Source organism: Podarcis muralis, chromosome 5 (genome assembly GCF_964188315.1).
Source record: "Podarcis muralis chromosome 5, rPodMur119.hap1.1, whole genome shotgun sequence".
NCBI lineage: Eukaryota > Metazoa > Chordata > Lepidosauria > Squamata > Lacertidae > Podarcis > Podarcis muralis.
This window is the reverse complement of record NC_135659.1, coordinates 65041234-65052900: the sequence shown is the minus strand read 5'-3', so window position 1 is coordinate 65052900 and position 11667 is coordinate 65041234.

Genomic DNA, 11667 nt, shown 5'->3' with positions numbered 1-11667 from the left:
CAAAAGTGGTAAGGACCTAACAGAAGCAGAAGACATCAAGAAGAGGTGGCAAGAATACACAGAGGAACTATACCAGAAATAAATGGATGTCTCGTATACCCCAGGTAGTGTGGTTGCTGACCTTGAGCCAGACATCCTGGAGAGTGAAGTTAAATGGGCCTTAGAAAGCATTGCTAATAACAAGGCCAGTGGAAGTGATGATATTCCAGCTGAGCTATTTAAAATTTTAAACGATGATGCTGTTAAGGTGCTACACTCAATATGCCAGCAAGTTTGGAAAACTCAGCAGTGGCCAGAGGATTGGAGAAGATCAGTCTACATCCCAATCCCCAAGAAGGGCAGTGCCAAAGAATGCTCCAACTACCGCACAATTGCACTCATTTCACAGGCTAGCAAGGTTATGCTTAAAATTCTACAAGGAAGGCTCAAGCAGTATATGGACCGAGAACTCCCAGAAGTGCAAGCTGGATTTAGAAGAGGCAGAGGAACCAGAGACCAAATTGCAAACATGCGCTGGATTATGGAGAAAGCTAGAGAGTTCCAGAAAGACATCTACTTCTGCTTCATTGACTATGCAAAAGCCTTTGACTGTGTCGACCACAACAAACTATGGCAAGTTCTTAAAGAAATGGGAGTGCTTGATCACCTCATCTGTCTCCTGAGAAATCTCTATGTGGGACAAGAAGCTACAGTTAGAACTGGATATGGAACAACTGATTGGTTCAAAATTGGGGAAGGAGTACGGCAAGGCTGTATATTGTCTCCCTGCTTATTTAATTTATATGCAGAATTCATCATGCGAAAGCCTGGGCTGGATGAATCCCAAGCCGGAATTAAGATTGCCAGAAGAAATATCAACAACCTCAGATATGCAGATGACACAACCTTGATGGCAGAAAGTGAGGAGGAATTAAAGAACCTTTTAATGAGGGTGAAAGAGGAGAGCGCAAAATATGGTCTGAAGCTCAACATCAAAAAAACGAAGATCATGGCCACTGGGCCCATCACCTCCTGCCCAGAGTGCCTGGGGAAACACAACCAGATGTGTGGGGTATAAATAATAAATTATGATGATGATGATGCAGAGTCCACAAACCACAAAATACTGAGTCCACATTATTAGAAACCTTCAGCTTTAACTTTGCTACCGAATAATTGTTCAGAATAATTTTAATACAGCAGAGAATATTGGGTAAGGGAGATGGGAGGTGAGTATGGGAAGGGGCATGTGCTATTGTAATTGTCTTCCAAACAATAGAAGTGCTGCCTCTTTGGAAAAGCAGATTTTCGACTTTCATGGGTTATTTTTGAGCGTACTAATGAACAAAGACAGACAAGAAGTGGCAGGTCCTTCTAGGCTAATTCATTGACCTCCTTCACACTGGATACTCTAAGCCAGCCTGCTCTCCATTTCATTTTAAATTATCTTCAGCCATTACACTTCTAATCAGAGCAGCAAACATTTCCCAGCTCATCTTCGACCTTGGGGTATCAGGGTTAGGTGGCTAGAAGACCAAACCAGCCTGTGGCTCCACCTTCACTTATTATTCAAGATGCCATGTGGAAAGCCAATGGACTCCATAAAGCCACGTGCCTAGGAATCTCCGTTTGTTGGGTTGTGCCACATATATACATGGCTCTCCATAAGGTCAAGATCAAGGCAACTCAGCAGTCAGCATGGGAGGTATCACAGCAAGGGACTGTAGTTGCTTTCTAGATAAAGATAACTGTTGACATTCCAGGCTCTCTAAAAGGTCAGCAGCATCTCCTTATTGCAAAGGAATCAGCTTTCAAACCAAGACATCAAATGAGCTGGATGACTCCTGTATGCTGGGCTTTTCCAGAGACATAAAACAAACAATAGTTATGGTGGCCTTGCACTAGCAGAATGTTTTGTATGTTGTGGGGGGTGGGCAATTATTAACTTAAGACTCCAGCTAGTTTAGCAAAGATGTGACCAGAGCAGAAAGCAAAGCAGGGTCACAGTAGAACAAACAGCAAAATGGAGAGGGATAAGGGTTAAAGAACCTCATTGCAACTAGATCCCTAATCTGTTCCAGACACTCATGCAGGTGTGTGGAACATGAGGCCCTACAGAAGTTGTTGAACTACACCTCCCACCACTCTTTGCTCATGTATGCTAGAACTGGTGAGAGTTGCAATTTAGCATCATCTGGAGGACCAAAACATTCCCACTTCTGCTCTAATGTCTTCTTGAGTTACTCCATAGTTTAAGGAATTTAATTCCATAACAACTGGCTCAACTCAAGCAGTTCAGCTTAAATGGTTTGTGGAGTGCAACCTTGCTTTGCCTCTATACTTCCATATCCCAAAGATCATAAAAATGACAGATACATCTTCTATTTACAGATAAATCTATGAGAACTATTTTTCTGCTTGTAGCAGCTCTGTCTGAATGGGGATAGTATTGATCTCTTGTTAGATGATCATGAATACGGGGGTTCTGGGTTACGTATGATGTTTACTATGTGATTTTTTGCTGCTAGAACTCACAGCACTTATCTATACTAATAGCAAATTCATTCTTCGAGTGCTTATTTTTATGCATCCAAAAGAGAACTGACAAAGGAGGAGGTGGTTTCAGCATGCTTGGGGTTCAAAGAAGCACAAAAACGATTTAAGAATCACCCTAAAGCAACTCAGTAGGATTCAGCATGCTCAGTGAGCACAGGATGATGCCTCTCAGTTTCTCTTGGGGGAATAAGATGGAAAAGTAAAAGGGGGTTATGAAACTGAATATCCAGAAAAGGACATGGCTGGTTGGATGGAATTCTGAACAGGAGCATTCCACCCTGCAACATTTTGTTACAGCTCCCATTTCTCAGCTATAGCATTTCCAGATTCACCGTGAATGCTTAATAAATAATTTCCCCCACTTGCAGTAGTGAAAGTTTGCCCTGGCAGCAGGGGTGCTCTATTAATTGAAGCCTGTTTCTGTTCAGTGACTGCTTTCTCGTGCCATTTGCTGTTTGGCAGTTCCTAATGGCTTACAGCCCTGGGCAAAATGTTTACTTGCTTGGATTGCAGTTGTTTTAAAAAAGTATTAATAAGGAATTAGTTCTAAAAATAAGCATCACATTTTCCTTTCCACTGAATATTTAAAACAAAAAAAACCAAAGGAACTGGAAAATGGGGAAGCAATGAACTGAAGGTATCACCATTGCTTACTGAATCCCATTATAAGTCAGCACAATGCAACTGAACACAAATGAATGATTTCAAGCGGGATAAAACAGTTTATAGAGGTGGGATGTAATCATGTCATGTAGATTTCAGCCTACAAAGTCTTGTATGCATCTGGCCAGCTTCCTCTTGTTAAATGTGGATTTTTGTCTTTACTCTATGACTGCATGGATACTAAGCTGTTTGTAGCACAAAAATGTCATTTTTCTCAATGCAGAATCATTCAGTCTCATCCTTATCATGTTGTTTTTAATTTAGATTAGTTCCAGATCCTACTTTCCAGAAAGATGTGTGTAGTTACTTTAGGTGCATTTAAATCCCTTGATTTCTCCCAGCAAGTGAATGATGAAGGAAGTGGTGACTTCAATCTTGCTATACTGTACAATTTCATCTTAACTACCGGTAACTGGCCAATTCTGTCACAGATAACTCGATTCTGCCCCCCCACACACACACACATAAAGCCTGCCCCCCCTCCCCAAAATAAATCCTGGCTATGCCCATACCCACATTGCCTGGACCACCTAAACCATTTTCAAATGGACACACTGTAAACTTGTCATGCAGAATCAATCTGCAATGAGCTTTCATTTTCAAAATGAAACTAGTCTCTCAAGAAGCATTTTTCAGGATCAGAATGAACAGAAAACTCGGCAACTATTTTCTTTGGCAGATCATGCCTACAACTGCGTAAGAGTCTGTATGTTTATGCAGATACAGGTCTCATTCCTGTGTCTTTATACAAAAGAGAAGCATTATGCAGTATTCAGAAGCATTCCCACCACAGAGGCAGAGTATAGTCACCACGGCTGGTAAAAATTCCCATAAGAATTATATTGGAAATAATAAAATATGGATCATATTTTTTTCCCTTAGATCCACAAAGACATTGACATTCTAGACAAGGAGTCACTGCCTGTTAGCAGAACAGGCATTAGGGCATTGAATGTCGAATGTATAGTAAGTTTGAGGAGCACTTCATTGCCCTGAATGAATCAGTTTGCAACTGCTGCATTTCCTTCCAGTATCATCACACCTGTACGCTTGAGCTGCAAAGGCACAGTAGTCCTTGTTGGTCAATGTAAAAATGCAGGGTCTTTTTTTTAGATAACCAGAGATTTTTATTTATTTATTTATTATTTTTAAAAATGCATTTTTCTCTCTCCATAAGGTCCATAAGATAGATGTCAGCCTCCCCGCTGTTCCTCCTGAGACATGGCGACTCAAGAAGCTTAGCAGGGATTATTCCATAGGAATCTGCAACTACTGAGGAAAGTAACAGCAGAAAGAGTCTCTATAAATCAGACCTGAAGTTGCCACTGTGTATGGCTGCACTCTGACACACTTATTTCTTCTCGCAGTACATCAGGGTCCCTAATGGATTTTGTGTCAGAGCAGAATCAATGGGTGCAGGTTGAGAACTTGTGCTGAGGCTAGCCGGAGTATTCATTATACCATGGTCCATTAGAACCTGTCATGTTCAGGATGGATGTGTGCATAAGTATGTCCCGCTCTTAATCACAGAGGAAGCCAGGGACTTCTTTGTTCTAGCCACACCCTGGAACAATGCTGCTCATATATGGCAGGAGACAAGGAGAGATCTACACTCAGAAACTAGGGCTGGCTTTGCAGTTCAGTAGCACTTACTTGCAATTCTGAGCTCAATGGTGTCAGAGTACTTAAAAGTGTTGGGCTAGGACCTTGGAGGCACAGAGACTCCAAGAAAAACTGCAGGACCCTTTGGAAGCTCAACAAATCTTATGCACCCACAGCCATACCTCAACTGTGCTGGAGCTCTCACTTACTTGATGCTCCCATTTTACTTCTCAGATTCCTGCCGCTGCTGGAGAAACCACTGCAAACAAAAATGGCAGAGGTCTCTTGAGGCCCAAAAAGTATTAGAAGGCCACATCCAGCCAATAATGTTGAGCAACCAGATATGGTGGGGTTGTGTGTGGGGGATGTGCCATTGTGCTCTGCTTCTGCTTCTGGGCTTCCTATAAGCATTTGGTTGGCCACTATAAGAACAGGAAGATGGACTAGATGGGCCATTGATCTGTTCCAGCAGGCCCCTACTATGTTCTTTCCATGTTTTTATGTGAAGAGTACGACCAAACTCGGAGGAACCCAACAATGGCAATGACAAAACGCTAAGCGACCATGACCAAGGCCCAAGTACAGTGGTATCTTGGTTGTCAAACTCAATCCTTTCTGGGAGTCTGTTCGACTCCCAGAACCATTTGAAAACCAAGACACAGCTTCCAATTGGCTGCAGGAGCTTCCTGCACTCAATCAGAAGCCACAGAAGCCGCGTTGAACGTTTGGCTTCCAAAAAACGTTCACAAACTGGAACACTAGCTTCCAGGTTTGTGGCATTTGGGAGCTGATTTGTTCGGGAGCCAAGCTGTTCGACAACCAAGGTAAGGTAAAGGTAAAGGTACCCCTGCCCGTACGGGCCAGTCTTGACAGACTCTAGGGTTGTGCGCCCATCTCACTCAAGAGGCCGAGGGCCAGCGCTGTCCGAAGACACTTCCGGGTCACGTGGCCAGCGTGACAAGCTGCATCTGGCGAGCCAGCGCAGCACACGGAACGCCGTTTACCTTCCCGCTGGTAAGCGGTCCCTATTTATCTACTTGCACCCGAAGGTGCTTTCGAACTGCTAGGTTGGCAGGCGCTGGGACCGAACAACGGGAGCGCACCCCGCCGCAGGGATTCGAACCGCCGACCTTTCGATCGGCAAGTCCTAGGTGCTGAGGCTTTAACCCACAGCGCCACCTGCGTCCCGTTGACAACCAAGGTACCACTGTACTAATATTGACACTTTCCCATCAGGTTTACATAAAATCTTCTCAATTATTTGTAAAGATTCCTTGAAACAACCCCAGCATGAGCAAGAAGGATGTTCACTATTCCTTTGCCTGGGAACTACATGAATGAGCACACAGGAAGTTTTTCCAATTACAATTGTTTCACTACCATCTGGGGTCTGAAGATCCTTGAATAAGGTAAACATGAGACTCCTCAACATCAAGTTAGGAATGGTACTTTTTAAAATTATCACTTGTGTGATCATACAAACCTATAAAGAACCACAAAGTTCAACAGCAAAATGACATTGCATCTTTCTGTGCTTTGTTACAAAGACAAAAGCAGAAGAACCTTTTCCAAGAACTGCAAATGATAATGCTGATATTACAAGTATCCATTTATACATCAACCCCAATCTTGGGGAAGGACTACAGCTCAGTGATATATCAGAATGCAGACGGTCCAAGGTTCAGTCTCTGTCATCTCTAGGTAGGGCTGGGAGAGATCCTAGTCTTGAAAGCCTGGAGAGCTACTACCTGTCAGTGTAGGCCACGCTTCCTCAAACTTGGCCCTCCAGATGTTTTGAGACTACGGTTCCCATCATCCCTGACCACTGGTCCTGCTAGCTAGGGATCATGGGAGTTGTAGGCCAAAAACATCTGGAGGGCCGAGTTTGAGGAAGCCGGATGTAGACACTACTGAGCTAGAGGACCAATGGTCTAACTTAGTATACATTCCTAATCTTCATCATACCTACTTATGGCCTTGCCTGCTATTCATTTTTCCAAACTGAAACATATTTTTAGGGGATCATCTTGTATTAGTTTTCATAGCATAAGGAAGAAAGCCATTCCAGGCAGCAAGGTATGTTTCTGGTTTCACTAGCCCTTTGATCGCATGTATCTGATGGCCAACTCGGCTTCTCTGCTACTGCTGTCTTCCAAGGCTTACTGTACCAAAAATCTATGGGCAACTCTATTGAAACATTCCAATTTTGTACAATAACAAGCATAGCCACAACCAACACAAAGCATACAAGCTCTTTTTTCTTATGGTGGCCCACAATATCTCCTGCCTATCTCTTTGCTTGTCTGCAAGCACACAGTTTTGCACTATGTGGAAAACAGCACCCTACCAAACATTGTTAGGTCACCCAGGCATTAAAAAATCCCATGGCTTGCCATAATGCGAGATGTTCCTGCACCTTGTATGTTTGTAATCTCGTAGTACATCTCACGCTTCAGTTATACTCAGCGATTAGGTGACTCCCTGCTTTGGCACAGCGTGGCCTTCGCCCTCTGCCCTAGATATGCCTGATCTTGTAATTTCTTTTGCAGATTAATAGTTGGTAGTGACACAGACAGTTATAAAGGGATAGCCCTCATATCAAATATTCATTCAGAGGAGAGATTATCCTGCAGGGGATCCCTGTGCTGTCATTTTCAATAGGCCATTCAGGATAAAAAACCCAGCGAGTTTGCCTCAGAGCTTAGTTAGCCACACTGACATAGCAGCTTGACGTTTCTTGCTTGAAAGGCTAAGCAAATCAAAGCAGAATGTTGTGTTTCTCTTACTCCCGAAGGAGCCCCGAGCACTTTCCTCTCTGTTAATCATTATTTGTTGTACAACAGGGCTTAAGGGTTTCAGCTGAGATCAGGGTCACACTGCTGATGTGCGCTGGATGAATTTGGTTCCTGCCTCCAAGTAAGCCAAGAGACCTTACGAGGGTTTGAGAGAGAGAGAGAGAGAGAGAGAGAGAGAGAGAGAAGGCTTGCCCAATTTTAGAAAGCATGTTGGTCCATAAGTGGTAGATCTCACCAGTCTGTTCACATATGCATATTCAGTTTCATTCTTTGATGGCTGTAAGAGTGAGGGATGATTTGCAATTGAACAACAGTTCTGACAGTACTTTCATAGTGTCTTATATCACCACAAGCACCATTTGTTTATTCATTTTTCTTACAATTATACCTCACTTTTCTTCCTTCACTGAACCCGAGGTGGCCTCTGGCTTCCAGGTGGTCACCCATCCAGTCACTGCTTGGATCAAGACCTGCTTAGTTTCAGCCTGGTGTACCTTCAGACCATACCTTGAAAGAACGGTGTCTGCTTATGATCTTGGGGTGGCCCACACACTCATGCATGTGGGATGACTCTCACATAATCTTCAGCTGATACCTTGCAGGCCTGGCTCCAGATTTCAGGGGACTCTTGGCAAGATGACTTCTGGTGGGCTTCTCCTCCCCCATGCCAACAAGGCATGCCTGCCATCTCAATTTCCCACAGAGCTGCCATTTTATTTACCCACAACGCCCAGGAGTGACACTACACTGGAGGCACTGGGTAATTAAAATGACAGCTCCCCAAACCCAACCATTCATCAGTGACCAGAAAGCCTAGGCCAGTTGTCAGTGTGTGAGAGAGAACAAAACAAGCTATACAGTTTTCTCAGGAATGTGATCTTTGGTACCTATTTTTAGGATGCAATAGCCTTATTTTTTTTCAGGTAAAAAAATAAACCTAGCCTCCTCCTTCAGAAATCAATTCTCCTTAATGAATTTTTAAAAAGAAATAGAAGCTTAAATTGTGCCCCCTCTTTTCCATCTCTAAGTCTGTTCATTTTACAGCAGGAGGTACAAAAGGAAAGGAGAAGGTGCACATTCAGGGCAACAAGGAAGCAGTACCTCTGACAATGCAATTCTGTGAAGTTCATGAGCAATGCTCCTAGTCCCAGAGCAACAGAAGTGCTCTCACACACAACAGAAAATGCTGCAGGCCATTTAGAATGTCTGTCCTTAGACTATTCAAAGTGCAGTGAGTAATGTTGTTCTGATCTGGTCTTCCTACTAAGGGCCAAGCTAGATCAGATGCTAGGTGTGTGTGGTTGGATTTCCCAGGCTTGGTTGATTTCTAGGTCAAAGCAGATATGGCAACCCATACTAGCAGTGGGAGAAAAGAGGTTTAACCCTTTTCTCCTACGCCATCTTCCCAATCTAAATTTTCCCCAAGCTTCTATTTGCCAAGGAACGGTTTTCACCTGCAGGTCAAATAACAACTGGGGAGTGAGGGCATTATTTAGATTGGGAAACCAGTTCAGGAGTTGTTGGACTCCATCAGGCATAGGCAAATTTGGCCCTCCAGATGTTTTGGGAGTACAACTCCCATGATCCCTAGCTAACAGGACGAGTGGTCAGGGATGATAGGAATTGAAGTCCCAAAACATCAGGAGGGCCGAGTTTGCCTGTGTCTGGACTCCATCATCCCTGACCATTAGCCATGCTTGCTGAAGACCAATCACATCTGGAGAGCCCTACCTTAGGGCTTCACACCTTTCTTCACCTCCATCATGCAGCCTGTGTAAACAGCTGGGAGCAAATAGAATTGTTGGGGAAACACATTTCGGGTTCCGGAGGATACTCTTCCTACATATGTGAGCAAAGGGGACACAGATATTTGCTTGCATAGGCACACCAACTTTATATTTCTAACACCAACTTTGTCCTTTGGCAGAGTAGGCAAAGGTTTATGGACTCCTGTGAGTTTGCTTCAAGGAGAAGTCAGTGGCGCAGAACAGTTGCACAAAAGGAGATTGTGCATTGAGCTTTAGCGCATTTTCCTCCCCCTGAAATGCAATCCTTCGCTTTTAATGAAAAAGGCAAATCATCTTGCAAAGAACTGCTACCATTTAAACAGTTTGCATGAAGTAGGAACCCATCAAAGAAAAGGAAGGATATATCTAGTGCTTACTGGATTATTTTCCTCATTCTTTGCCTTCCGCTGTGCTAATCCATCCAAACAAACTCAAAAGCCTCATTAACACCTCACTCACTTGCAGGAGCAAGGAAGACCCATCAATTAACTCATCCAGTAGATGACAGCACTGGTCCTGCTCTGAAAAACGGTCTCAGTGTTGCTCTCCAAGGCATTGCTGCTCTATTCTCCCACTGCTGGATGAAAGGCTTGGGAATGAATATGGGCATATGGAAGTGAATAACTACCAACACTTGCCCACATGTAGGTATAAGCCCACACTTTTAGCCATGCACATTTTCCAGCATGACATTCCACTGGCTTGAAGTACTTTGAATCTACAGTATATTTTACTTGCATTGCAAGCTCTTTAAGAGGTACACATTTGGTTTTTTGTGGTTTTTTTTAAAATTCTCTTTATTTATTTCACACACACTTCCAAAAAAGATACAAACAAAAAAGAAAAAAGAAAACCAAAACATCGAGTATCAAAACCATCATTACATAAAAAAGATAATGGCTATTAAAAAGTTAACAGATAAAGCATAGTTGTTATTCTTCAATTCAATTCCTATTCTTCTTCTTTGTTTCTATAAAACTTTAATAGTCTACCTCACTTCATCCCCCTACTGACTTCCTTCCCTCCTTCTTTTAGGCTTCATTATATCTACTGTTTGTCTCTTCGCAGTCGTTTAGTTAGTCTGTTTACACATCATGAGATTTATATCGAACCCACTATAGTCTTTAAATTTCTATGTTTCCCTTCAATATAAGTCAAGAATTTCTTCCAGTCGTTCACAAACTTTGCATTCTTTTGGTTCCTAATTTTTTGTGTTAGTTTTGCTAGGTTAACAAATTCAAATAGTTTTGTTTGCCACTCTTCAATTGATGGGGTGTTTTGACTCTTCCAATTTTGGGCTATTAGCAATCTGGCTGCAGTCGTAGCATATTGGAATAACACTTTGTCCTCTCTTTTAATCTCATCCCCCACGATTCCTAGTAGGAATGCTTCCGGTCGTTTAGGGAATGTGTATTTAAATATTTTTTTCATCTCATTATAGATAGATTCCCAATATTTCTTCATTTCCTCGCATGTCCACCACATGTGGAAGAAATCACCCTCTTTAGTCCTGCACTTCCAGCAGTTCTTGTTTCCTGTCTTGTACATTTTCCCTAGCTTTGCTGGGGTGATGTACCACCTATACATCATCTTTTCTAAATTCTCCCTAAGTGATACACATGCCATAAATTTCATTCCACTAGACCATAATTCTGACCATTTGTCATACTCTATATTGTAACCCAGATCCATTGCCCATCTTGTCATTACCCCTTTTATTTCTTCATCTTTCGTGTCCCATTCTAATAATATATCATACATTTTCGATAATAATTTATGTTTACCTTCAATTATCTCTATCTGGAACTTCGACTTTTTTTCATTCATACCCATTTTTTTATCCGCTGTCCATATCACATTTATTTGATGAAATTGCAGCCATCCAGAGAGCCTATCTTTCAATTCTTCAAACGTTTTCATCCTCCATCCGCTATCCGTTCTTGTCAACAGATCCTCATATGTTAATCTTACTCCCTCCATGTTGACCTTTTTTATTATCAGTATATCCATTGGGGATAGCCACCAAGGTGTTTTCCATTCTAAAAGTTTTTTATTTCTTTCCCACACTTCTAAGAGGGGCCCCCTGATAATATGATTCGAAAATCCCTTATGTATCCTTTCTTTGTTTTGCCACAATTAGGAGTGCCAGCCAAACCTGTTGTCTGATCCCTCCAGGTCTAACAAATCGGTGTTTTCTAGGGTAATCCAGTCCCTAATCCAACAGAGACTGGCGGCTTCATAATAAAGTTTCAGGTTAGGTACCGAGAACCCTCCTCTCTCTTTCT